Consider the following 5,189-nt stretch of genomic DNA (forward strand, 5'->3'; position numbering starts at 1 on the left):
TATTTTTAACAAGTCAGACTGTTATAAAACTTAGTATAGAGCCAGATTATAAAAATTCCTAGTAGAGAGTCCAAATTTGCTAATAATTAAGGAGAGGTTGATTTTTAACAAGAACAGCTATAGTCTGAATGTTTGTATCCCTCCAAAATTCTTACGTTGAAATCCTAACCCAAATGACATAAGTGGGGCTGTTGGGAGATAATTAGGCCATAAGGGTTGAGTCCTCTTGTGTGGGATTAGTGTCCTTACAAAAGAGGCTTTAGGGAGCTTGCTATCTCCTTCCATCATGTTAGGACACAGTGAGAAGTTTTTGACTAGAAGAGGGCCCTCAACTGACAATGCTGGCTCCCTGGTCTTAGATATTAAGCCTTCAGAACTATGAAGAATGAATTTCAGCTATTTATCAGCTTTCCAGTCTGTAGGATTTTGTTATAGCATCCCGGATGAACTGAGATAAAGAACTAGAAAGCCACTTCAAGAAGGTGGAGTTTGGATAGAATTTCAGAAGGTGAATGTGATGGGAAAGATATATTAGGCAATTTTGTTAATAGCAACTCATATAATCATATACATAACAAGACAAATAGGAAATATCTATTTCCCAGGCAATTTAGTGTGCACTAGAGATGAAAAAACAAGTAAATTACACAAGGTATCTGCGCTTAAGATGATCATAATTTTGAAAGAACAGCAGACACATTGAAAATTAGCAATATAATAGTTTCAATTCAACCATAAAAGTATAAACCATTTATGATTAATGGATAAGGGTAAAGCTCATAGCCAAGTCTGACATTGCCAAATTAGATTTTCCAAGGGTTAGTATAAAAGTTGAACTTAGTCACATACCAGGTGGAGGGAACTGAAAAGTAAACACACAGTTCCAAAATAGCATGGTATATAGGAAGCAATGTAAAGTCTAAGATATTAATGGAGGGGAATTAAATCTTGTGGCTTTGAGAGACAAGATGGGAGAGGAAGGTATGAGAACTCGTAGGTAAGTGGAAGTGAGATGCACAGGGATACAAGTGATCACTTAAGATGGGTTACAATTTATCTAGTCCAGGGAAATGCTTCACTTGGTGGTAAAGTATATGTAATTCTTCCAGTGTCTTCTTTTTCCATCAGCATGACTTTTCTGGGATTGATGAGCTTGTGTTGCCTATATGGATAGGCATGGGGCTAGGTAGGAATCCTCCTGAGTCTACTTAAATTTGACCTTTCACTTCAGCTGTGTCACTAACATCCTAGCCTCAAATTCTACACAGCAATGCTACTATCAATACTCTAGTGTCCTAAATCTGAAGTATGGAATTATTTATTAACCCTCTTCAATTTACCCCAACATACCCAGACATAAAGTTATTAAGTCCTATCAATCCTTTTTCCTAAATATTTCTCTAAATGGTCCACTACTGGCACTTTCATAGTTTCTGCTATTGTCACCTTTTCCTTGATATTCACTCCCTGCTGACTAATTTCTCTGTCTTAAATTTTAATTATTTACATTTACTTTACACAATATAGCCAGAGTAACCTTTCTAAAACACAAAATTGAATATGATACTCCCTCTACACAAAACACTAGATTAAGTGTATCATAATTTTAGCTGGGTCATAGAATTCTTTCAGAAGATATTTTAAAGGCCTGGACCTTCTTCTCAATAAATAAGAAATATATTTATAAGCAATACTTTTTTTTATATAAAAATTCAGGAAATTCATGGAACTGAGGTTCATACATTGATATATTATGATAGGTATATAAATTCCATATTAAAAGTCTAAAAACTTCCCTTAGAGAATGTCAATAATATAATAAAAGTGGAGAAACACAAGTTTAGATTTTTTCCACATGTTTTCCTTCTATGATCTAGAGCGAATGGCTCCCTCTGGCATACTTTTCTTCAAGGCAGACCCAGAAGCTCTGAAAAGCCAAGCCAAATCATTCATTTACGTTGAAAGCCTCTGTGTGCATTATTTCTACTTACATTCTATTGGCAAAAGCAAATCAGAAGCTCAACATTTAATGGGAAAAGATATTTACTCTGGGTATTCTAGTAAGAAGCACTGCAAACACACAAAGCAAAGGGCATGTATATAATTATATTATAACCATGAATGAAGAGTTAGATACAATAATCCAATCTACTATATATGAATTCTGGAGTTCCGGGATGAATATAAACAACCCACAAAGCTGTCAGTCTTTACCACAAACATATGAGATAGAAATAGATCAAAAAGCAGGGCTGAATTCTGCAAAACAAAGAAAAGTTTTCTTCTGTTCCCTTTGTTTTCTTCTTGAACTTGCATTCTGACAATCTTGCTGTACAAAATGCTTGTCAGCTGACAGTAAACAGCATTTTGGATTAATCGAGCTTTCATATGAAATCTGAAACATTTGCAAAATCTCTCCATTTTAAGTTGCACCAAATAACTTAGGAGTTAAATTATATAAACTGAAAATGAGGGTTCACAGAGCTTAATTTCATTAGCAGTTTTATCATTTAAAAACAATAACAAAACTTCTATGTAGCATATTCCTATGACTTAAATAACCATGCCACTATACACGAATTACTATGAAATTATATCATAAGTAAAGTTACTAGATAGTGCAGGTTCTCCATCAATGCATGAAAATAAATATTTCATAGACAATAAACTCAGACCAATCAAAATTTATATACTAGAAAAAAAAAACAGCTACTGTGGAGGCTCATTAACTTTAGATATACTATTATCAGGATAGTAGCAGAGCATTTTCTTTGTGAACTTAGAAAAAGTCATTGACTGTTAAGGTGAACACTTAAAACATGATATTTTTAATAATAATAATAATAATAATAATAATAATAATAATAAAGCAGCTACATCCACAATTTTAAAGTACTTTAGGAATTAAAATGAAGCTAATGTAAAAGGGAGCAAAAGCTTTTGATTACTTCTAATAGACAACTATGTAAAGATAATAAAGTGAAATTATTTTGGAATCAATCATTGACTACAAGTTAGAATGTAGTTAATCGCACAGGATCTAATGTCATTTGCCAGGGTTGCATCCCAACTCTCCTTAGTCCTTCAAAACTCACTTTCCTCATCTAATACTCAAGACTAAGTATTCAACAAGTATTATTTAGATTTCTTACTTAATTACTGAATTTTTATCCTCTAACTTCCTGGAGCAGGTTACACAAACTTTCTCTGTAAAGGACCACATAGTAAATATTTTCAGCTTTATGGGAGATATTATCCATGTCACAACTATTCAATTCTGTGTGAAAACAGTTATAGACAATACAGAATTGAGTGGGTGTGGCTGTATTTAAATAAAGCTTATGCTGTAAAAGTGGGTTCTGGGCTGGATCTGATCTATAGCAGTAGTTCACTGCCCCCAGTAGTAGAAGAAGTTGAGCCCTAGAAAACTGTCAAAGTTCAGCCAAATCCACCTGATGCTCTTTACTTTTACTGTAAAAAGTGAAATCACTACCTCCAAATGCCATTATTTATTCTCAAAATTATTGATGATTTAATTCGAATCATTTTTTACCCCAAATTATCTTGTTTAGGTATACTTAGTTAGTATTATGATGACAATTTACAAAAGCAACAATTATTAAATATATGGTGTTACCATAAATGATGTGATCCTAACCACATAGGAAAAAAAAGTTATATATAAAATATTACCAACAAATTAGACCAAAATATTAATATTAGTTACCTTTTGTTAAGAGCTCTATAGATAACCTTATTTTTTAAATGCAGCCTAATTGAACAAAGAAAGAATTGAAAAAAAAAATCTTTTCAAAATGCATTTATTATTTTTACTTGTCATTTTCCTACATAGTCGCTTACAGTGAGAGTAACAAACTTTTGTTTTTGTGTTTACCTTGGAAATAATTAGCACTGATATCCATTTTATTCTCCAAGTTAGGGTGGGGAGATATAAAAGTGAACGATGAAGAACCAGAGCCCTTGGGTGAGGGTGACTTTGGGTCAGACTGACAGGCTACAGTTAAGGGAAGCTGGACTCATGACAGTCCTGTTCTACCTCCTAGATTCCTGCAAGTGAGCACAGGACTCCCACACAATCCAGGTACCAGGCTCCAGCATTGGGTTTGGACACAACACCAATCCGTTCTGTGGGTTTATCAGCTGCTCTGGCAGGCTTGACAAGGGGTTGCTTTAATTGCAGTCACAAAGTGCTAAAACTTGAAGTGTTTGTTAATTTGGGGCCCTCCATGAATATATTTAATTATTTACCAAATATATTTAATACTGAATATTAACATTACCAAGGCATATTACATACCAAAGCATTACTATTATGTTTCATCAAAAAAGTTAGATGTCCTGCAAAATGTGTGCTCAAGGTGGAAAAAAGATTCCCGGGAAGCAGAAGCCTAGTCAAAGGCAATATTTCCTGATTCTCCTTCAAGTTACATGTGGCCATATATGACTGATTCATAACCCAATAGAATGATAGTCTAATCTATCAATGGGCAATGTCTAAAACTGACACATTAAAAACTTCCCCACACAATTCCTCATAGAAGTCTGAGAAAAAGGATGCTAGGGCAATGAAGGTAAATACACTTTGAAGATTGCAATACCTCCAGAGTCCAAACTGTGAGAAGAATCTTTCTGCTACCAAACAGGAACATCCATATTGAACTATTAGATGAGTCAGCAGTATACTTTTATATTACTGAGAAACTGCAATTTTGGAATTTATTTGTTACTGCAGCATGTATTAAAATAACTCAGATGATGTGCTACTTGGAAGTAAGGTTCATTCATAATGAAACATTAATGATTAATGTATATGCCATGATCTACCATGATGAAATTCTAAAAGTGCATTGTTATGCCATAGAAAATATATAGTAAAATCTATGCCTACAATAAGAAATCTATTGTAGATTTCTATTGTAGAAATCTATTGCAGTACCCGCTGTGTGTGTGTGTGTGTGTGTGTGTGTGTGTGTGTGTGTGTGTGTGTGTTACGACTCAGTAGTCCTTGTGTGAACACAGAAAAGACAAACATTGACTTGATATAATATTTGTGTTTTCCCAGGTCAATGTGAGGAAACAACATGAGGTCAGGGACAGGAGAGTAGGAGAAATTTCAAACTGTCAAGCCAACAGTTCAAGTTTAGTAACCCTAAAATTAAATTAGATTA

This window comes from Pteropus alecto, unplaced genomic scaffold (genome assembly GCF_000325575.1).
Source record: "Pteropus alecto unplaced genomic scaffold, ASM32557v1 scaffold7, whole genome shotgun sequence".
Lineage (NCBI taxonomy): Eukaryota > Metazoa > Chordata > Mammalia > Chiroptera > Pteropodidae > Pteropus > Pteropus alecto.